Source organism: Mustela nigripes, chromosome 11, assembly GCF_022355385.1.
Source record: "Mustela nigripes isolate SB6536 chromosome 11, MUSNIG.SB6536, whole genome shotgun sequence".
Taxonomy (NCBI): Eukaryota; Metazoa; Chordata; class Mammalia; order Carnivora; family Mustelidae; genus Mustela; species Mustela nigripes.
In genome coordinates this window covers 33,810,140-33,834,493 of record NC_081567.1, presented here as the reverse complement: position 1 = coordinate 33,834,493, position 24,354 = coordinate 33,810,140, and the positions used below count along the sequence as shown (strand labels likewise).

Genomic DNA, 24,354 nt, shown 5'->3' with positions numbered 1-24,354 from the left:
TATAATCACTCCGAACAGTAAAATACTTAAGTGTACACCTAACAAAATACATGCAAGACTTGCATGCTGAAAATGTCCAAATGCTGATGAAAGAAAGAAAAGATCTAAATAAATGGAGAAACATACTGTGTTCATGGACTGAAAGACTCAACATAGTAAACATGCAAATTTCCCCCAAGTGTTATACAGATTTAATGCAATTCCTATCAAAATCCCAGCAAGACTTTTTTGTAGATATAGATAAGATTATTCTAAAATTTACATGAAAAGGCAAAGAGACTAGAATAGCTGTTTAATTTTAAAAAAGAAGAAGGTGGGGAAAATCAGTTCACCCAGTCAAGACTTCTTGCATAGCTCCAGTAATCATTACTGTGTGGTATTTACTGGGGGATAGCCACTCAGAAAAGTGAAATAGAATAGAGCACACAGGAATAGTTCCACACCAGTGTGGCCAACTGATTTTTGGCAATGATTCAAAAGCAATGCAGTGGAGGAAAGATAGGTTTTCTTCCAACACATGGTCCTGGAACAATTCAATATCCAAATATCCATAGGCAGAAACCAAACAAACAAAAAACAAAGAACAAAACAAAAAAGAACCTCTACCTAAATTTCACATTTCTTAAAAAAAAATCATTCAAGATGAATCATAGATTAAATGTAAAATATAAGATCATAAACCTTATAGGAAATAACAGAGGAGAATAATTTGAGGACCTAAGGCTTGGTGATATAGCAGCAAAAAGGAGTATCCATAAAAGAAAAGAAAATGATAAATTGGAATTCATTAAAATTAAAAATTTTTACTTTGTGAACAGCTTGTTGAGATACCAGAAAGATGGGCAACCAACTGGGAGGAAACATTTGAAAATTTGATGTCAGATAAAGAACTAATATCTAAAATATATTTTTAGAAGTCTCAAGAGTCAACAATGAAAATAAAACCAATTAGAATATGGACAAAAGACTTGAGATATTTTACCAAAGAGGGATATATGGATGCAAACAAGTATGTGAAAAGATGTTCAAATCATTAGCTATTTTCTTAGAAAATGCAAATTAAGAGCATAATGAGGTATCATACACATATTAGAACAGATAAAATAAAAAATAGAGACAATCCTAAATGCAGACAAGGATACAGAAAAACTGCCATGTATTGCTCGTGGGAATATAAAATGTGTCAACTCTTCTACAGTTTGGTAGTTCCCTAAAAAATAATGTACATGTGCCACATGACCCAGCAATCACGCTTCTGGGTATTTATCCCAGAGAAATGAAAATTTATGTCCCTCCTCCCTGGCCAAAATAATTGCATACAGTTGTTTGTTGTGATTTTATAGATAAAGAACAAATTAATGGTTGTCAGGAGTTAAGGATGAATAGAGAAAAAGAGGTAGGTTTGACTATAAAGAAGTAACATGAAGGAGGTCCCTGTTGTGATGAATTAGTTTTGATCTTGATTGTAGTAATTGTTACACAAATCTACACATGTGATAACATGGCATAAAACTATATAGAGACCTTATATTGTATTAGTACCCAGTAATGATATTATGCTACAGTATACTAAAAGATATAACCAATGCATTATCAGTATCACTAACTGGGTAAAGAGGGTACAGTACCTTTATGTAATGTCTTTGCAACTATCTGAATCTCTAATTATTTTTTTAAGACTTTATTTATTTATTTGACAGACAGAGATCATGAGTAGGCAGAGAGGAAGGGAATCAGGTTTCCCACTGAGCAGAGAGCCTGATGCAGGGCTCAATCCCAGGACCCAAGGATCATGACCTGAGCCAAAGGCAGAGGCTTTAACCCACTGAGCCATCCAGGCACCCCCTGAATTTCTAATTATTTTGAAAAAAGTTATAAATAATTTTTAACTTAAAAAGTGTGTATTATAAATTCTAAATCAACCATTAAAATGGTAAAACACAGTAACTTCTAAAAGCCAACAAAGGGGATAAAATAAAATCACACAAATATTCAATTAACCCAAAAGTAGATGGGAAAGGAAGAAAGGGGAATGAGGAACAGATAGAACTAATAAAAAGATGATAGATTTTAACCTAATCATATCAATAATCACATTAAATATGAATTATCCAAATATGCTAGGTTAAAAGACAGAGATTGTTATAATGAGTAAAACATAAGACCCAATTATAGACTGTCTACAAGAAACAATCTTTAAATATAAACACACAAATAAGTTAGCAATAGAAATGGAAAAAATGACATTTCATGCTAACACTAAAGAATATTGGAGTAGCTGTATTAATCTCAAATAGATGCTAGGGGGGAAAATACTTCCTGTGATAAAGAAAGTTGTTTCATAATATAAAAAGGCCAATTAGTCAGTGGGACAAGGCAGTCTTAAATGTTTATGCACCTCATAATACAACTTTGAAGTAAATGGTACTAGAACAGACTATAAGGAGAAGTGGCCAGGGATTTCAGTTCTAGATTTTTAATAACTGGTAGAATAAATAGCCAAAAAATCACTACGTATATAGAAAAGATAGAACAACAAAAGAGTGTAGAACAACTCTATTAATCAACTTGTCCTAATTAGTAATTATAAAACTCTTTACCCAAAGATAGCAGAATGCAGATTATTTTGAAGTATGCAAGGAAAGGTTACCAAGAGGCCCTATTCTAGATTGGACTACTAAGAAAACAAACAAATAAAATCCCCCCAAAAAACAAACAAACAAAAAATCAACACCTTTAGAAGACTTAAAGTCATAGAGGGTATTTTTTGATCAGAGTGGAATCGAATTAGAAATAAATGACAGAAAGATAACAGGGAAATCTCTAAACACTTGGTAACTAAGCAACATACTTATAAGTAATTCAAGAGTCAAAGAGGAGATCTAAAGAGACATCAAAATAGACATTGACCTGGATGAAAAGGCACATACAGTGCATCAAATTTTGTGTGGTGTTACTAACAGTACTTGGGAGAAATTTATAGCATTAAACTTTTTTAAAAAAGATTTTATTTATTTATTTGACAGACAGAGATCACAAGTAGGCAGAGAGGCAGACAGAGAGAGAGAGGAGGAAGCAGGCTCCCTGCAGAGCAGAGAGCTTAATGTGGGGCTCGATCCCAGGACCCTGAGATCATGACCTGAACTGAAGGCAAGAGCCTTTAACCTGCTGAGCCACCCAGATGCCCCATATTAAACTTTTTAAAATAAAAATAATGGTCTCAAGTCAGTTATTTCATTTACCTGAAGACAGTAGAAAAAGAGGAAGTTAAACACAGGGTAACTGGAAGAAAGGACATAAAATCTATCAGAATATAAATCAACAAAAGAGAAAACAGGCCAAAAATAGAGAAAATCAATAAAATTGAAAGCTGGTTCTTTGAGGAGATCAATAAAATCAATAAACTTTTGGCCAGGCTTAGGAAATGAAGAGAGAAGATGCAAACTAGAATATCAGGAATGAAAGAACTTATATCACTACAGACATTAAAAGGATGATAAGGAACAGTTTGAACAACTGTATGCCATGCAATTCAAACTTTTGGATGAAATGGACAATTTCCTGGAAAGGCACAGAGAGAGTTCACTCAAATAAAAAAAAAGAAAGAAAGAGATAATCTGAATTACCTGACACCTAGTAAATTAATTGGATTTATAGTTTGAAATCTCCCTCAAAGAAAATTCTAGGCCTTTTTGACTTTACTGATAAATTTGAAAAAAACACATTTATAGAAAATCAAAAACGAAGAGGTGCTTCCTACATCATTCTAAGAGGCTAGCATTACTCTGATACCCAAACCAAAACAAGAACAATAAAAAACTTTAAAAAAAAGAACACTACAGACTAGGGTCCCTCATGGACATCCATGTGAAAATTCTAAGCAACATGTAGCAAATCTGATTTTCATATACATGTATATTTATATGTGTGTGTGTGTGTGTGTGTGTGTACATATAAATCACAAAATAGTATATCTTATTCCAGGATTGCAAATATGCTTTAACATTTGGAAATCAAATTATATGGTTCATCATATTAAGAAATTAAACAATGTAAAATCATGTGATTACCTAAAAAAGCATTTGAGAAAATCCAATATTCATTCCTGATAAAAATTCTCAGCAAAGTAAGAATAGAACAGAAATTCCTCATCTCTTAAAGGAGCATTTTATGAAAAATGTAAAGCGATGTGCTTAATGGGGAAATACTGAATGTTGTATCCCTAAGATTAAGAATGAGACAAGGAGGTCAGCTCTTAACATTTTCTTCCACATTGTACTCATGGCTGTAAGATCAAGAGTCATATGCTCTACCGAGTGAGCCAGCCAGGCATCCCTATACTAATATTTAAATAGTATATGATTGAACTGTATATTCATACTAATGCTATGTGATTTCTAGGCTTAATATCAAGCCCCAGTAATCATATAATGTTGCTTCTGCTGTCTTATGATACTTTAGTCATTATCAGGTTAATTGAGCTCCTATTTTGGGCTTATCATTGTACAAAGTGTACATAGTATAGAAAATAGAAATATTGTTAAGTGTATTTCACATGTCATGAGTACTCAGTATTCTATACGTCCAGGTGAGGTTCTAGTAAGCATGGTAATTCAAATGTTGATGTCTAACTCATGGGAACCGCATCTCCCAGATATCTTCTTCAGGTGTCTGGGAGACTCTGGCAGGTGTCTCATTTGTGTGCAGACTCAAATCTGATCTCTTTATGGGGAGTTCTACTACTCTGCAGGCATTCCCGCTGCATGAGGTCTCTAAGACATGAGTCATTTTACTTGCATTCTGTTGGACCTCCTCTGTATGCTTCATGTTATCAGAGAAAGCCTGTGTAATGTGCGCAGTGGGAAGACTGTTAAATGATCTCACTAGGCTGTCCTGTGTCACCTAGAATATAAGTAGCACAGCCGATAGAGTCTATCCTAAAAGTGGTACTGCCAGCATCTTTCTGTGGGTACTCCTCTTAAAATCTCAGACATTGTCTTTCATATATATATATATATATGAATATATATATATATATGAATATATATATATATGAATATATATATATATATAATAAACTTGTTTTGCCATGCTGCCCTCAATTCTCTCCCTCTGATCACTATCTCTTTTGCACAAGCGAAAACACATCTTCTAGGTACTGTCCACCTCATGGATATCAACTTCTGCAAATAGATTTGCTGGTCTTGTCAACCTACATGCCCAGATATGTCTGAATCACAATTTATTCTCAGCCCTGACCCACCATCCAAAGTCATTTTCTTCACATAAAACTTTCATAGGCAATCCATACCTTATAGCTTCACAATTGTAAAACTGGTAGAAAACATAGCACTCTGTCAATCTCAGCATCATGAGGATTAGGCTGTGTTTGCTAACTTTCTCCCCTTCTAAAAGACCTACTGTACAAGACTTACGAAGTGTGACGTAATGGATCTTCACTGGCTTTTATGGTGTCATTTTACTGATATATATCATATTAACTGAACTTGTTTATCTAGTGAAATATTTTTTTCTAATGTTATTTATGGTGTTATGTAGTAGTCTCTCAATTAGGCAATAAATTGGCGTATTCATTTAAATACAATTATGGGTCCAGTACCATGCTATGTGAAAATATCAGACCCAGCCTTCCTCCTTCCTCTCTGCTTCCCTCCTCCTCCTCCTCCTTCTCCTCTCTCTCTATCTCTATCTGTATATATATATTATAAAACTCATATATTTACACAGTCATCTATATAAGCCATATATGTACACATATGTGATTATACACATAAATATGTGTGCATTTATACACATATACACCTATTTTATTTGAAATATATGTAGTTTGGATTTTTTTTTTAATTAAGCTCTACACCCAACATGGGGCCTTGGGGCTTGCACTCATGACCCCCAAGATCAAGAGTCACAAGCTCTACTGAATGAGCCTGCCAGGTGCCCCATGAGATTGGTTTTGAATGTATTAAGAATTCTTAGAGATAATAATCATTTGTCTTAGTTTTTATTTTTCATTGAGTAAGATTTTGTTCAGTATCTACAGAATGCTAGGGATTCAGCCAAGACTGGCAAGGTCCTTGACTGTTTAAGGAAGAACCTAGAACTCAGGAAATAGTTGAGTAAGATAAGTGGTTTTAACAGGGAAAAATAAGGGATCTTGGGAGCATATGGCAGGAGGAGCTAATCTGAGTAATTCTGGAAATTCTGACAAATCTGTCTATAGTTGGTATGGGAAGCCAACCTTCACTGAGCAACTACTAGAGAGACCATATGGTGTTCCAGGAAACAGGCTGTAGCTCAAACACACCTGGATTTGAGTCTTGGATCTGCTATGCATTAGATGTGAGCTCTGGTTTGGGCCAACTGCCCATCTTCTCTGAGTCTGAGTTCCTTGTTAATAGAGTAAATCAGTAATAGCATCAACCTGATGAGATGAGAAAATAGATGAGAAAATATAAAGCTTGCACAGTGCCTGGTTTAAAGGGAGTTCTTCACACATGAGAGTTATCATTTCTCCCAAGAAGCCCTCAGTGGATGTAGGTTCTCACTGTTGGTGCTATTACTTACGTGTTTTATACTCATAATCATGAGGTAGGGCTTATATTTTCCCCAGTTTATAGATGAGGACCCTGAAGTTCTAGAGAGTTTAAATGACCTGAGCATGAGCATTTACTGAGAAGGCAGCCAAGCTGATTTCAAAGTTTCTTCTCTCTCCCTTCATTGCATAGTTTATTGACTTCCTATACATTCATCTTTTGGGGATATCCTAATCAGTATATTGGGGGCAACAAATCTACGCTACCTCATTGAATAATGGGCCCACAGAGTTGCAGTGCACAAATTCTTGCCTAAAAATAACAGTGACTTGGAAAGTTTTTTTCAGTGTCAACAGACAGCCTTATGATTAAAACCACTGAAGAATACAATGTAAAATGTTTTCATTTCCTCTTGCTTTCTGTCTCTCTTGGAATAATAGTCAGCAGGAAACACATTTCTGAAAGACTTCTTTTTCTCTACATCCTCAGAATATAATAAGGACCCAGCTAACTGTCTCTGGCTGTTGGGAGTTAGTAGACACAGAATTGAAAAGAAGGTGCTCTCAGAGTTTTATGAATTTTTCTCTCTAACAGTCTTGGGTTGGAAGGACATCTTTGAAATTGATGTAGCTATCACCCAGGGGCTAACATTAAGATTTCAGTAGAGGTGTGTAGGGTTATGATCTTTCTGTTACTGTCAGAACTGCGGCTGTTGTATTTGCAGTGAGTGGTGTGCTGGATAAAGCCAGAGGAGATCCAGGAGGAGGCAAAACAAAACAAAAACAAAACAAAACAGAAAAAAAAAAAAACAAAACCAAAACCTATTGAGTCATGGGCTCTACCGGAGGGCGTTTGTTAAAGGTAAATTTATCAATAGCTGTTAAGTCATTCATATTGAATAATTCTCATAGCCTCACAGCACTTCTTGGTTTTAATAATGGGTCAGAGAGAGGAGCTGGTGATGGATGTGATATTATGGCGTTTAAGCACTTAATTGCAACTGAGCTTAAAATGGCAGCAGAGAAGCTAAAACTGGGCTGGCTCCAGCATAATTTATGTTTGCAGACTGCTAAGACACTCTATTTTTTAATTCAAATTGGATATTTCTTGACATATGTTTCTTGCTCTGGTGTTACCAGCAGTTTGTCAGAGAAGGGAGAAACGTTGAAATTACCTGGTCTCTAGAGTATGATCTAAAGGTTTACCTTGTCCATCACTTTAATTGAGATAAATATAATAATAGATTTAAAAAGTCACATCTGTAGTGATGCTGGGGCATAGACATCCATTCACTCAGACTTCATTTCTTTATGCATTGGGATTGGGGTTGTGTGTGAGAGCTAGGGCTTTGCCTTCATGGACTAATTATTACAGCGGCGTGATTTCTAAGTGAAATGGTTTTTGAGTCACCAGCTGGATGAAGTACTGCAAAGGCAGGACACATACTACACCTCTGTCACCTGAATTGGGAATTTATTTATCCTGGACTGCAGGAAATGTTGAAGAAAGCCAATAATAGCACTTCATTTCTTTCGTCCATTGGTTATCACTGTCTTGCTACTTAAAATGTATGAGCCGATAAAGCCAGGAGCAACAGTCCTGGGTGTTAAAACTGCACCCTTTCTTACCCCATGATCTTATGAAGAATAGGTGATTATCGTAACCCGCTTGTTATTATTTTCATAACAAAGCTGTCTCCAGCCAGGTATAATCTTAGGCTTACATAATTGAATTTTAGACGCTGCTGGTTTATATGAAATTTCCACGGGTGCCAGCATGAGTCCAGGATTTAGCAAACAATATTTTTAATTGAGATTTTATGTCCTTGCCCTCAAATCAAGCACTTTAATAGGATCCCAGTTGGAATAGGTGACTCAGTAACAAGTTACCATGGCTTTCAACATCAGAAAGGTGTTAATTTCTCTAGCTCCTGCTGAGCGTCCATCTACTCTAGTGACCCGCCGCCTGCATGTGCCATAAAACCAGTGTTTTGCATTCCATTATGTTCAAAGTATAGCCTTAGTAATCTGCATATTTCTTGCAGGATGTGCTGGCTCCATTCCACCAGAAAACATTAAGATGGAAAAGTATTAAAAATATTGATTTCTCATCTATAACATTGAAGTGATAGATTGAAATGAAATTTGGATGCACTCCAAACCTCCAATAACTTTGACATTATTGGATGATATGGGATGATCTCAGTCTAATTAATAGGCTGTGTCCACGTGACGAAAGTCAGGAGAAGGAAGCAAGAGATTGGCCATAATTTTTCACAGAATTTTACACTTTTCAAAAAGTATGTGGGATTTTGAGATCCAGGATGACACTCTCCAGAGCTGAAACTTGCTGGTAGCTGGACGCTGTGTTCTTTTCCATGTAGGTTCATTTTTGAAAATGAGTTAGTACCTTTTTCAAGAGGAGGGTGATACACTCAGCTGAACTGTGTAAACTTCTTTAGACTTTTCAGGTCATGTTGCCATAATGTTCTCCATTCCCCTGCCCTGGATGATAAGTAATAATAACAACACACACACACACACACACACACACACACACACACACATACATCCCTCTGTATGGATCCGTTTCATCCAAGGCAAGCATTTATCTGGATTTGGTACCTTTCTCCCTTTCCTCACCCTACTGCTTCCTGACTTCTGCTTTTTCATGTTGTGAAAAAAAATCATTACACTTTATTTCTACTCTCATTCTTTCCCTCATTTTTGGATTCGGGTTCTCCCTTTTCTTCCAGCCAGTCTGCTCTCTATTTCATTGAATCAGATAGTTGAGGTTTTGTTTCTTCGCAAAGAACCTTTATCTTTCTGTTGGCAATGTGTTCTTAAGCAGTGGATTCATAACAATTTAATTTGGTTGCTTTAGAGAAGAAAACATGCACACTCTGTTTAAGCATATTTTGGGGGGAGAGTTGTGCAAATTTTAAAATTTATGAACTATTTTACAGTTAGTATCAGGATAGTCGTATCATAAAAACACAAATATTAAACTTAGGCTAATGTCATGTAGGCTAAGTAGGTAGGGGACTGGTGATGACATTTGAAATTTACTTGGAAATGCACCAAAACCAAGAGTTGATGGACAGATGGAGTGATGGGTAGATGGACAGACCTGGGATAAAGCAAGCAGAGTAAAATACTAATCATAGAATATAGGGAGCAGGTATGTGGATGTTCGCTACAAAGTGATTTCAACTTCACTGTAGGTTTGAAAATTCTCAGAACAGAATATTGGGAAAATAGCGTCCAAAAGCTAACAACCGCCCTGATGGCTCACAGCCCGAGTTAAAAATGTGAGCTTGTATTGAGCATCTATTCTTTGTGTCAGGAACCCTAAATGGAGCGGGATCATCTTGCCTTCACCCCAAATCTCCCCTTCTCTCTGTAGCCCCACATCTCCTTGGCTGTTTGCCCCTGCTCTTTGGAGTTTTATTGTATCTGCCTTGATAGACACAGTGCAGTGTGCGCCTCGGCATGGACTCCTGTAAGCAGAAGCAGCAGAAGACCAAAAGGGAGAAAGAGTGATGCATTTCTTCTCTTCCGTTAATTCCCTTAGTCCCACCGTGAGCCTGCCCTCCTCCCCCTCCTCCTCCTCCCCTTCCTCCCCCTCCTCCTTCTCTTCCCCCTCTTCCTCACTCTGGAGTCAGAGTTAGTGGAGCAGTTCTGGCCTTCTTGGATTTATGTGGCTCGGAGTGAGAGAACGCGGCGGCCGCTGAGGCTGCTGTCTGTTCTGCATTGATGGAGCTTCCTGGGCTTCAGGGATTTTTGCCGAGCTGAGTTTTACGGTTGATACGCTCTCGGTCATTTGTCATAAAATCATTCCAACCAAGCTGTTGACTGGTTTGCATGCTTAATTACTGAAGGGGAAGAGAATAGCTTCTTTTGGAGCTGGGTGCTTATTTGGATGCCTTCTACGAGCTCACTCATCATCTGGTCCCCAGTGATCGCCGGGTAGTTTATACAATACACATACCACCCTTCGGAATAAAAAATAAAGACACCCACGATTTTACCTAAGTATTCTGAGAAGTGCATACACAGATCATTTCACCTCTTACCAGGATAGTATTTTCTTTTGAATATAAATTGATCGCAAAACTCGGCGCTCAGGCAGTTCCAGCGATGCAAGGTTTCTGCTCTGGGTTTCAGATCAGAATGTTCACTTGGTTTATTTACATTAATCTCCAGAAATGCTTTGCTGACTCCCCCCAACTTAATATACTTGATCTGAATTGCATACAAGGTGGTGGGTATAATTATCTCTCTGGGAAAAAAAAGTTCATCTAAATCGGAGTTAAATTTATTTGTGAACGCAAAGCCATCTTGGGAATAGCATTTCAAAACCTATAGTCAAGGGTTTAGTGTCCGAAGTGCTCTCCTTGTGGTGTGGTTATAATTCAGCTCTTTTTTTCTTTGCGGGAAATCAAAACGCTCTCTGGGCCCCACCCCTGCTCCCTCCTCAACATTAATCCCTTACATGCAAATTCCCTCTACAAATTGGCCTCCATTAGCTTTTGTCATTGGTTGCATTACCACTGAATATTTAGGGAACATGTTTTTATATATGAGATGCTTTTGGAGAGGGAATCAGGAAATGGAATGTTTAATGCCAAAATAACCTGTCAGAACACCTTAAATATTTACCACCGTTTGGATGTTTCATTTATCTCTGTCAGCAGGGCATTGTGTTGTTTCAATTTTTTATCATGGAGCATTGTGGCTCTTTTTACTGGAAGGAATTAGAACTTTAAAAAAACAAAAAACAAAAAACAAACTTTTAATCACCCCGCTATAAATATAATGCTGGACAATTTTTCTCTTGTAGCGTTCCTTTGCTCTTATTAAAAACAACTGCTTGTCCCTCCTTCTTCGAGCTTCTCTCCCTCCCTTCTTTTAACTATTGCCCTTATTCGGAGCCATTATACTTAAAGTAATCTGGATTCTTTCAGAGCTGCCAAAAGGTGAAATTGACTTTTTGAGAATGTATTGCTGAAAACTGCAGCCGATGCACTTTCCCCAAGTAGAAACATCCTGTGTGTTAAGACCGAGAGGGACAATTTACAGCCAGTTTCAAATTGGTAGCTGAGGTCAATAAGTGTCCCCTCGTGCAATCGCATCAACCTTGTTGGATGACAGCGCACAAGGGGGTGCCTCCCAGGGTCCTGCCCCTGGGGACCTGGCCATGGCCGCCTCCGCTGGCGGCAGACTCCTTCTGCAGATTTTACCTATTTCGGCATTCACCATAGAAATCTTCTGAAAATCTAAACTTTTTCAATGATTACTAAAAAGTGTATTAACACTTACATATCAGCCTGGGTGGCTGGGTCAGTTAAGCCCCTACCTTCAGCTCAGATCATAATCTCAGGGTCTGCTTTTTCTGCTGCCTCTGCTTCCTCCCCCCGGCTCATGCTTTCTCTCTCTTTCAAATATATAAATAAAATCTTTAAAAAAAATGGGAAAGAAAATATCGATCAAACTTTTCTTCATTTTACCATTGAGAAAAATGAGGGCTTCTATGACTTGAAACTATATGGTTTCACTTCAGAGACTGCACACCTTGCCACATCGTGAGTTTTGAGAACTGAGAGACCTTGGTGTTATTGAGATACTGGAAAGCTACCACGAGAGTCAGTCCTGCACTTGCTTTGTTAGTGTAGACTAGAGATAATTTAGTGTAAAATGTCCCAATAAAAATTTTCCCCAAAGCATATGTAAACCACAACATAATAGATTTATCAAAGTAGCAGAATGCTATTATGTTCAAAAGATTAACCAGACCGAAGCTATTTGTCATAGCAACGGGTGCTATAGTTGACAAATTACAATTGAACCCAGTTTGTAGCAAAATGTTAGGCAGAGCCTTGGCACTGATGAGTTGACAGGAAGCGTCCAGACTGGGATAGATCCGAACAATTTAAGTATCATTCAGAACAGAGGGAAACCATGTTCCCAAATACCCCAAACCACTCCGAGGAACCACAACACATCTTTGACTCTAAAGTGTATTAGTAGCAAGACACACCGTCCATTTGATAATTTTTAATGGAAAAGAAATACCACAGGAAATATTCTCACAGATTCTCAGGGAGTGGGATTATAGACACTTCCAAACTTGTGGTAGGGGACAAGAGGTGGCATTATCTTAGCAATAAGGAGAAATATGTATTTAATTCCAGATAATGTGCTTTACTTCTAATGAGATAAAAAACCTTTTCCTAATAAAACCTATGCACTGAAGGTAATGGGTGCTAAGGGAGGGAAGGGAAATCATTCAGGAGTAGGCAGAGCCTGTTCGGGCTTGACTACAGAATGGACCTTTAACTTGTATCTCTCCGGACAAAGAGTTGATCACATTGTCACAAGAATAGATCTCTTTGCTCCCGGTTAAGGGTTCTGTTGGGAAACAATGAGCATGGTTAGATTCTACTGGAGGGAAAGCTGAAATGGAGTAGAAGCACTGGAGTTCCATATTACCTATCTCAGTCTTGCCCATTGATTTTTCTCCACCGCTGACTTCATTTTAAGACATGTCAGCCTCCCGTGTGCGCGTATGGGTGCGTCTCTGTAGTTTCTGCCCACCTGAGGGGCGCGGTCATTCCCCTGTGAGGGTGTGAGGATTTCTGTGGCAGGCCTTCTTTTTTTCACATGCAGGGTTTTATATAGACCTACCACCTTTTTGTGCTTTATATTTTTGCCTTTTCTTAAACTGAAACTTTGACAATAGCTTTGAGGAGACCTAACGTGCACTTTACGTGCACATTTCCTTTGCTTGAATGAATTTGGGTTGAAGAAATAATCACGAATGTGTGCAAAGGTCGGAGCATGAGGAAGGATGTTCATCACTGAGTGTTCATGGAAGCAAAAAACTGAACATTACCCAAATGGTCTACAACAGGAAGTCGATTAAATCAAGCAGGGATACCCCTACCAGGATCCCCATTCACTTGTTTACTGTCCGACAAATAGGAGTGAGAAGGTACTTTGTATCAGGCCTTGTGGAGTTTTTTGAATGTATCACCTTCAAGTTCATTAGAAGTGATACAGTAGAAGAGTCATCAGTGGGACAGAAAAGTCTCCCAGGATATTGCTAAGGGGAAGTCCAAACTCTATGTGATCTTATTCTCCTTAAAACAGAAAAGGAAAGTGGGAATTTGTTTTAAGGAAAGAAAAAAAAAATACATACACACACACACACATACACGCACACACACTAAAATGGTAAGTGTTGTTTTCTTTGACTTATTAGCTCTTTATTCTCTAAATGGCCCATAATGAACACTACATGTCTTTGAACAGAAAACAAATTGCAAACATTTTTAAAAGGCAGTTGTTCTCCGAGGCTAGAGGAGAGCATTAGCACCCCACTAAAATATTTGTTTCGACTTTTCTGTTACATATAAAGGTGAAGGGAAAGTCAGTATGTTTTTAAAGACTTTATTTTTTTAGGCTTAAGTTCTACAATTTAAAACTGCACATTCAGTTTTAGATAAATAGTACTTTTTAAAAAAAAGATTTTATTTATTTACTTGAAAGAGAGAGACACAGCGAGAGAGGGAACACAAGCTGGGGTGGGGGGAGTGGGAGAGGGAGAAGCAGGCTTCCCACGGAGTAAGAAGCCCGATGTGGGGCTCATTCCCAGGACCCTGGGACCATGACCTGAGCTGAAGGCAGACGCCCAACAACTGAGCCAGCCAGGTGCCCCAGATAAATAGTACATTTAAGATTGCCCGTATATCCCTTATCCATACAGCATAGCTCCTCCCCAGTTACCAAAATTCCCTCCAAAGTGACATATCGGTTGCATTTGAGGAACCTACCCTGACATCAGTATCTCCCACAGCCATAATTTACTTAGTGATCATTTTTGGTTCTGTACCTTCTGTGGGTAGCCCAGCCGTGTAATGATAGGTGTCCATCATTATAGTATCTTATGCTGTGTTCTGCCTATTGACCTCCTCTGACCCTGGCCCCATTCCCTCCCATGTCCACTGACTTTTTGACTGTCTCCATACTTTTGCCCTCAAAATGGGTCTACTCTTTTTCTTTTTTTAAGGCAAATGGAAGATTTTGACAAATTACCTGTCTTTTGACTCTTGCTGTTGTAACCAGTGATAACTTCGAAACCAACGAAATGCATACATTTGGGAGAAAAAAAAATACTTAAAAAATGATAACAAAGGTCATCCTGGACTGGGTGGTATGTGAAAAGGCTGGTGGTAAATGGTTTTAGAAGGAATTACTAGTTTCCCTGACAATTTAGCATTCAGTACAGTTCTACATTGGCTTGCTACAACCATGACCTTATTGACTGATTTGGGTAAAATTAAATCAGATGATCCACTGGAATAGAGAGCTTAAACCTTCTATTTTCTGCAAGGTCTGTGTTTAGGTTCTAAAAATAATTGGGGGGGGGATGTTTAAGTCAACTCCCAGCCTTGATGCGAGGTACAGGGATGACTATAGTCAGTTCATTGCATAGAGGAGGCTCAGAAATTCCCACTGGAGATAATGCCAGCAGTGTGTGGCCCCTGGGAGCAGGGCTGCCTTAAGCCACACTGCCCTTCAAGATTTGATTTTTAATGGGTATGTCTTCCTTGCTCTCTCTCTCTGCCCAAAAGTTTTCTTGCCATCTTTCCAATTAATAAGAAAATATCAAACAGAGCATTAAAGTTTATGGCTTCACATTTTTGAATTAAATCATCTATTGATTAGTTGGGGGCTATTATTAAAAATCAGCACAACCATGTCTGACAATGTCTTAAAAATATCCATCATGATGACTTTGATCAAATCGTAAATGGTGGATCTGCACTTTATTTTAGAGGTAAAGGAGGAAAATGAGCAATAAATTTCCTGGCTAGGTAATTGGGAGAAAAGTAATCTATTTAATCAGTCCCAAGAGCGGGATGATTCAGAGAACTGACATTGGAATAATTGGTTATAATATTTTTTTTTGTCTGAAAAGATCATTTATATATGTTTAAGAAAATATTCTATAGTGGGCTCAGAGTTAGCATTTGCATGTCTTATGCTAAATTGGGTTTGGTTTTCAAGTATATACATAAGGTGATGGTTTTCTTCTGTCTTCTTTTCCCTTCTATTATACTATCTATATGCTAATCAGTCGAGCACTGACATCTTTCCTTATAAGCAGATACCTCTTTTCCCACCCAAGTCCTACCTCACCCCCCATCTCTTGCACTGAAGCTCACTTGTCTTTGACTTTTATTTGCAACCACAGACCACTTATTCCACCCATATCCTCTTTCCCTAGCTCCACAATTCTTATAGCCACTAAAATGCAGTACTGTGTACACGTTAAAAGGAAAGTGCAGAGCCTGAAGTCTAAATCCAGTTCTATCTCTGCTAGCCCAGTAACCTGGGAAAGGTAACCGAGCTTTCTGGACATCTCTTTTCTCCTCTGTGAAGTGTGAGTCACAAAAAATAAAAACTGCATACAGCTGCAGTTAGAATTAGCTAAAGGAACATTAAAAGAACAATTTGGAAAGAACCTACTACATGGGAAGTGATGGATTTTACTTTTATTGGTGCATGGAATCCTGATTTCTAAGAGAAATACTGACTTTTGTCCTTGGTAAACTGGTAATATGTTAATGTTGTGTTTTGTATCATCAATGTTTAGCAAGCCTTACTAATGTGCAAGAATCTAAATATTAGCAAATAACATTTAAGTGAACATAATGACACAATGGAGTTATAAGTCACTTGCCCATAAAAACATAAGAAAAGGTTTGTATTTTGGGGTTTGTTCATGGCTCACCAGTACCGTCTCTTCTAAATTATCCTCTGACAATAACATGAAGGATTGATATCCTATGCTGCCGTATTGAATTCTCCTCCAAGAATCTTAAAGGTAGAAAAAACTGTCAAAGTCATGTCACCAAGTTTCAGTCCCAGTGCCAGAACTTCAACCAATTTCATATTAAATAATATATTTTGGGTTTTTGTGATTTGCCTAATAGAGGGTTGGATTCTAGAGACACAAAATGAATAAGAAGCAGACTCTGACCCAAAAGGGCATATGAATAGTCAGGAAGACAGACAAGTAAACAAGACAATATAAAAATCAAGTGTTATCAAGGTCATAGTTACCATGGAAAGATAGAGAATATACCTTCCTGCCTGGGATGGGTATGAATTGAGTCTAAGGGGAAAAAAAAAACCAAAAACCTGAAAAAGATGTGACATCTAAGTTGAAAAATGGAGGACAAGTAGGAGTTCTCCAAAGAAGGTGGGGAAAGAGAGGAGAAAAAGTTCTCCAGTGCACACAGATGTGCAGATCGAAAGTATCATGTGGACTAACCACATTCCTTTAATAGATATTTATTGAGACCCTAAAGAATGCCAGGGCTATGTTTTCAGGACTTACTAAAATGTCATATCAGTCTTTCCTTCACCCCTAAACTGAGCTCCTTTAGGGAAGAAACTGTTCTTTTTAACTCTGCTAACCTAAAGCTCTCAGCTCAGTGTTTATCACGTGGAAAATGTTCAATAACTGCTAGTTGAAGAAATGAATTAATCAATAGGTGCCTTATCACAGTGAGCTCTTGTGAAGTCGTCGGTAAAACCATCGAGCCTGACTGGGTCAGTGGTAGAGACCCATAGCACATCACTAGTGATCACCCTCCTGGTGGAGAGCAATGCATTTAATCAATGAACTTTGGCACAGCCATTCAACCAGCAAACAGTGTCTTCATCTAACCCCAACACCTCCCTTATTCACAAAGATTTTACATCCACAATGTCAGATGAATGATTTCTGGCCCTTCCTTTAGCCTGACTCACTTGGGATTCTTGCTACAGGGGAAATGAGCTCACTAGCTTGGGATAACTTTCTTAGTAAACAAACTGTAGTTGACTGCTGGTCATCTATGGCCATTTTCTGTTTTTGTGTCTTACCAATCATGTATTTCATTTTCAGTTCTGCTCTTTGTCAAAGTATCAGGTCTTGGGCACTTGTGTGGCTCAGTGGGTTAAGCATCTGCCTTTGGCTCAGGTCATGATCCCAGGTTCCTGGGATCAAGCCCCACATCAGGCTCTGTGCTCAGCAGGAAGCCTGCTTCCCGCCCCCCTCCTCTCTGCCTGCCTCTCTGCCTACTTGTGATCTTTCTCTGTCAAATAAGTAAATAAATAAATAAAAATCTTAAAGAAAAAAGTATCATGTCTGCTTTGGAATCTACCTTTTTATTGGAATATGTGCCCATTTAATGTAGACTGACACTACCTTTATCATTTTGGAAACACCTGACAGAGTGCAAACCGATACTACATGTTTAAATACATGAACACCAAAATGGGTGAGAATAGCAAATTATCTCTTGCCAAATTTTACAAGAATCTTCTGAAATTTGTGTATTTAATTTGTGTATTTGTGTGCCTGTTCTGTGAAAGAACCTGTGCTAAGTGTTTGGATATAACGCATGGTTCCAAATAGTAATAAAAACTGAACAAAGATGATTCTGGAGTTTCTTAACAGTGGTCATCAGGAGAATGAGGTAGCAGGACATTAGTGCTGTGTAGATGCTGTGAAGGGTGATAAACTACACTTAGTTGATCTTATTAATCACTCAGAATGGGCTCTGAAATATATGTGCATCATTTCATCCACCTAGCCATTGTGTTTGGAGAGAGGAAAGTGGGGAGTTCTGTGGTCAGTCTAATTCTGGCTCTGCTAAAAGTCCGTCTTTTGAGCCTCTAAATTCTTCCTCTTATTTTTATGAACATAGAGTACAGATTAAGCAGGGCACAAGAGCATTTGAGGTCACCTCGTTTTGTCCTGGCTGTGCACAAATGATCAAGCACAGCAGTTTTGGAAATGCCCCAACCTAGAGGCCAAACCCAAAATACTTTCTCAAAGTCCTGTTTCCTAATGGGAAAGGCACCGAACGACACCCTGTATCCCATTAGTTCTACTTGTGGCTGGTAAGAGGACAGCTTGATGAACGCAATCCCACAGTGTTCAGTCCAACTTTCTCTGTCCATTCATCCCACAGATATTTACTAGATGTCTACTGAGCAGTGGGGCAACAACAGGACATGAGACAGACATGGTCCCTGTCCCTAAGGAACTAACATTGCACTTGGAAATAGCAGGGGGAAAAAAGAGTAAACAAACTAGTTAGAGATTATAAGTGTTATCAATAAGCAGGTAGGATATGTAATGGTGGATAATGTGTGTCAGCCAAGGTGATCAGAACATGTCTTCTGGCAATATGAAATTTACAGGGAGACCCACAGCATGAGGAAGAGTCCAGGAGGAGTGTCCTAGGCTGGTAGGAGAGCAAGTACTAAGATACTGAAGCTCAGAATCATGCCTGTGGTGGTAAAACACAGAAAGTAGGGACTTGGAACGAATGCTGGAGAGACAAGCCGAGATCTGAGCACTAAGGGTCCTGTCAGCCAAGCGTTTGGGTTCTGTTCCAAATGTCACGTATTCTCAGCTCAACTTTGCACACAGCAAAATTCATTCTATCAACCACTGGAAATGAAATATAGAGCAAGAACTGCTTGTTAGAAGTCTGTGTGTAACTATTTCTCATTATTGCAAAATTTTGGATGGAAAAGAAAGGAAAGATATAGGAGCCTTTTGATGCCGCTAGCATTTGATTTAGTTACTGTCTCTTTGTCTTTGCTTTTATATATGCTCTTTGTCTCTTTGTGACAGAGAAAATAAAGAATTCTTCCTTTCTAATTTTTTTAATGTTCAGAGAAAAGCATAACTTTTCCTACCTGAGCATCTGTTTGTCTGTCTGTTGGTTTTTTTTTTCTTAATACTGTTATCATAGTCTCTATGCCTTGTAGGGACTTTCCAAGGTCACTTGGCCCTTCCTACCCCAGTCAAATGTTGTCTGTTTTATTTTATTTTATTTTTAAATTTTTGGGGTGGGGGATTCTAGAACAATACTGTCTAGTAAAACTTTCTGCAGTGATGGATATGTTCTGTATCTTCAGTGTCCAATAAAGTACCCTCTAACCACATGTGACTGCTAAGCATTTGAACTGAAGCTAGTGCTACCAAGGGACTGAATTTTAAATGTTATCTAATTTTGATTATTTCAATTTACATATCCACATGTGGCTAGTAGCTATTATCTTGGACAGCACAGCTCTAGAGCCTCTTTTGAATGTCCTACTGGTGTGTCAGCAGAATTCACAACTGGAATTCACAGCAGTGGTGGTCTTCATGAACGGTTTTGGTTAACCTATGTCAATTCTATTTATGATAAGAACTTTATACAGAGTAACTCTTGTTTTCATTTTTCCAGCATCGTTTTCTTCTTGCTCTGGTTAAATAGCTCTCCTTTCCTTAGGGAACTCTCTCTCTCCACTTCTCCCCCTGTTCCTGTCCTTGCAGAGTTCTGACTCCTTGGCTAATAGTAGAGTTGGGTGTGTTACCTAATTCTGCCAACTAGCAAAGCTCCATCTCCCAGCCATAGGGTTTGGCTAAAAGATGAGCATGGGACCCAAGCCCAGCCAATGAGAATCTCAGAAGGATTGTTGAAAGTCTTAACAATCAGTATGTTGAGATGGGAATTGTTGGTTGTTTCCGAACTCCCCTGAGGACTGAGTGCCCAGCCCCTGAAACTAGCTCAGTCCAAATCCAAAGTCATCCTTACATTTTTCACTCACATGAACCAAGATATTATTTTTTTTTCTTTTTCGCTTAAACTAATCTGAATGTTTTATTTGAAAACCCTCCAAGAAAGTTCTGGTAAATACAATAAATGATGCAAGCACCCTGAAAGCTGTATGCTATTTGTCAAAAACCAAGTTTCTTAAGTTCCAGTACTGAACACAAGGAATGATGCTAGAACATTGGACATAGGCAGCTGTGCAGACAGTGGAAAATAATACTATATAGGAGCTAAGGGATTTTCTTCCTCAGTTATTTAGCTAGAATGTGGATCTGCCAACAAGGGTGTTACTTTTGCTTCCTACAAAGATTAAAAATGGGGGCGCCTGGGTGGCTCAGTGGGTTAAGCCGCTGCCTTCGGCTCAGGTCGTGATCTCGGGGTCCTGGGATGGAGTCCCGCATCGGGCTCTCTGCTCAGCAGGGAGCCTGCTTTCTCCTCTCTCTCTCTCTCTGCCTGCCTCTCTGCCTACTTGTGATCTCTCTCTGTCAATTAAATAAATAAAATCTTTAAAAAATAAAAGATTAAAAATGCTGTAATTCCTTCATTGATGAAAATTAAGTTTTCATCAATGGGCTAAGGTTTAGATCAGAATAAGATACTCTTGGGATTAAAAAAAAAGGCAACATGAAGATGTTATTAAAACAGTGCAGATGTTATTCTGGATCTGTCTAGGTGAGACATGAGAAGTAAACTTTTTTAGAAAAGTAAGCCAGTTAGGATATTATCCCCCAAACTTGCTTCGTTTCAGCCTTCTGAGAGGAACAATGACTAAATGTGTGATTGTGAATTTGTGTGTGTGCCTGCACATATGTGGTTTTGTAGCTTTCTGCCTCATCTCCTTCCCAGGGGGCTTCTTTCAGTGGTGGGACATGGATTCTTAGTTGTTTTGGTGTACTGGCACACTGGCTTAGTGATAATGGCTAAACTAAACCCTTCGGTCACGCTCAGGAATTTTGTCTTTAATACGAAATAAATACGTGTTTCTCAAGCAGTCGTCTGCCTGCCCTTGGCACAGTTTCAGGCTGGGAGTCCACTTCCTGAAACGCCTCCATTTCTGTCTTGTATAGGCTCTGTCGTTAAAAAGCAGCTGTAAGTGGAAACTGCTAACACATTTCCTATCACTTATCTGTGCCTGAAACATACCTGAACATGGCCAGCTATAATTCAAAGCGTGGAACATGAGAGATTACTGGAGTGTTCCACAGTGCTGCATAATACCCTTCTCTCTACTAGTGGCACTTAGTGACGTAAGCCACTTAGGTTTTCAGAAGACCTCAGCCTCGTGTTCTGCCGCCTTCAGTGATAACTAAAGATCCATTGTCTTCCCAAGCACATGTGTAGGATGCGGAACCCGGGGCTGCTACATCCCCTCCCCTCTCTGCTATAGGGTAAGTCATCTTAGGACTAAGTCTATCTGTAACTTCAAGAAGTTGGTCTTTCCCAAGGAACATCTTTTCTGACTTAATTAAAATCGGTCCTTTGGGGGGCACCTGGGTTAAGCTTTTGCCTTCGGCTCAGGTCATGATCTCAGCGTCCTGGGATTGAGCCCGCATTGGGCTCTCTTCTCGGTGGGGAGCCTGCTTCCTCTTTTCTCTCTGCCTGCCTCTGTACCTACTTGTGATCTCTCTCTCTCTCTCTGTCAAATAAATAAATTTTTTAAAAAACTTTAAAAAAAAGGGTGGTTCTTCAGGATACATACCAAACTGTTAGCACCAAATGACCCTGGAGTCCTGAATGGGATATCAGAAAGAGAAAATGAGTTTATCTTTACTCTTTTTAAAATTTTTGTCCGTTTGTTTTGTTTTAAGACAATAGACTTTTCATTTTTAAAATAATAAAGAATGTTATTTAAAAGAATTTTCAAAGTGTTTTTTTTCCTCCCAGTGTGGGTGGTTTAATATTTTTCCTTAAAAAATACAAATGTAAATGTTGCAAGAAAATCAAACATAGAAAAATATGTAGAAAGATAAAACTGTCCTTCCATGCCACAAAAAGCGTTTTAAATGTACTTCCCCTTCTGGAGCAAAATTCTATCAATAGTATCCATTTTCTATATATTTACAAAAATATTTAGAGATAGTGGGTACATCTGAAAGAAAAAGATGAGTAACTGTACCACTACGTCTTTATTGAATAAAAATAGGCAAACACGCAATTTTGTTTAAATATGATCTCTCTCTGTAGTACATGTAGAGATAGCTGGGTATATCTGCATGGTACTTATCCTACTTATCTGCACATACGTACATATGTATATGATGTTTTATTTGCTTTTTCCATTTAACAGTAAAGCATGGATGTTCTCCAGGTTGTACACATTCACCCACCGAATTCTTCCTAGCAACAGCCCAGCATTCCGTAGGATGCCACATGCATCCATGGGTGTGTCTAAATAGTTCACTCAACCCCCTCCTAATGAACACTGGATTGTTCCCCATTTTGCCTGTTGCTGTAGCAGGATCCCGGTTCCTCACGCCGGAGTTCTCTCTGGCATCCCCAATTTATGACGATTGCTCCTGAATTTCACTTCTCTGTGGATATTCTAGAGCCTTCTCTGCTAACTCACGTTCCCTGCTGAAATAGGCGAAGTTCATGCGGCTCAGTCTCTGCTGGTGATTTGTGTGCTAACAAAACAAAGGAAGGAGATGTGGGTTTTTTTGTTTTTGTTTTTTGGGTTTTTTTTTTGTTTTTTGTTTTTTGTTTTTGTTTTTGTTTTTGTTTTTTCAATGTACCTACAGATAGATATGCAGAGTGTCTGGCCAGGGATGATGGTGCAAGACACATTCTGAGGAAGCTCACCTCAAGTTTGAAGATGATTTCTTTGGAGTGACTTGAAATCCAAGTTCAAGTTTCTTTCTCATAAGTCTGTTATTTGGAAGGAGAGTTCATGAACCATTCTTATTTATCTTATGCCTTCTGGGCACAGGCCTTTTATGAGATGGGTATTTTTAAAGGAACAACTTTATTCTTGGGGAAAGTTGACAGGACTTTTAATGAGGGAAGAAATTAGAAACCAGTGCTGGAGGCAACATGGTTAATAAAAAAAAAAAAAAAAGGAGGGGAGACAAGGAACAGAAATCTGGTTTAAATGTTCCTTACAATGGTTGTTATTATAAATATTCTTGTATGTATCCATTCATAGTTCTAGGTGAGAAAAGCTGGGCAGCTCTTGGCTTTTCTTTTCTGGCAAATGATGATCGCTTCTGCACATGCCCCTTGTTTTACTTAAACTTGAACAAGTCCTGTGTCGATTGAAATCATACAAATAACATAATGTATTTAATGTTCTAGAACAGGGGTCGGCAAAATACAGCCCAGGGGTCAAATCCGGCCCATCTGCTCATGTTTGTAATCAAGCTTTTTTGGAATGCAGCCACCCCCATTCAGGTATGGGTCCTGGCTGATTGTATACCACAACCGTAGAAATAAATAGTAATACAGCCCCTCCAAACCTAAATCTTTACTATCTGGCCCTCTACAGAAAAAGTTTGTCTGTCTAGGCAAACTCCTTTGTGTGTGTGTGGGGGGAACCAATCCCTAATGGGAGGCCCCAGAACGTTCAGGAGGTTCTTTCCTTGTGAAAGTACAAGACTAAACCACATAGGCTGAATTCTTTCCCCTGTCTGCCTGGCCAAGGAAATTACTCTTTCACAGGAAGGGTGTGAGCACAGGAGAGAGCCTGATGCTGAGTAATAGGGCTGGATCTATAGCAGATAATGCAGCAAAGTTGTTAGTGATACAGAAGAATCACATAGTTGGGTCTGGGAATTACCTCCTGTTATGGGCTGAATTCTTATGTTGAAGTCGTAGTCCCCAGGACCTCAGAATGTGACTATATTTGGAGAGTGGTATTTAAGTAACTAAGTTAAAATGAGGTCACTAGGGTGGGCCCGAATCCCGTATGACTGGGGTCCTTATAAAAATAGATCAGGGCACAGACATACACAGAGGGAAAACCCTGTCAAGTCCCCTGGAGGAGATGGACATCTGCAAACCAGAGAGAGAGCCTCGGGATAGACCAACCGTACCCTGCCCATACCTTGATCTCAGACTCTCGGCCTCCAAAGCTGTGAAAAAATACGTGTGTGTTTAAGCCACCCGGTCTGTGGTACTTTGTTACCGCAGCCC

The 24,354-nt window shown here is 38.8% G+C and overlaps 1 protein-coding gene across 7 annotated transcripts in view; it reads left to right on the top strand.

Annotated features, from left to right (window-relative positions):
• The window catches only part of RBFOX1 (RNA binding fox-1 homolog 1), a 1,460,760-nt gene that overhangs the window by 627,765 nt on the left and 808,641 nt on the right, over nt 1-24,354 (top strand). The window lies entirely within an intron of this gene.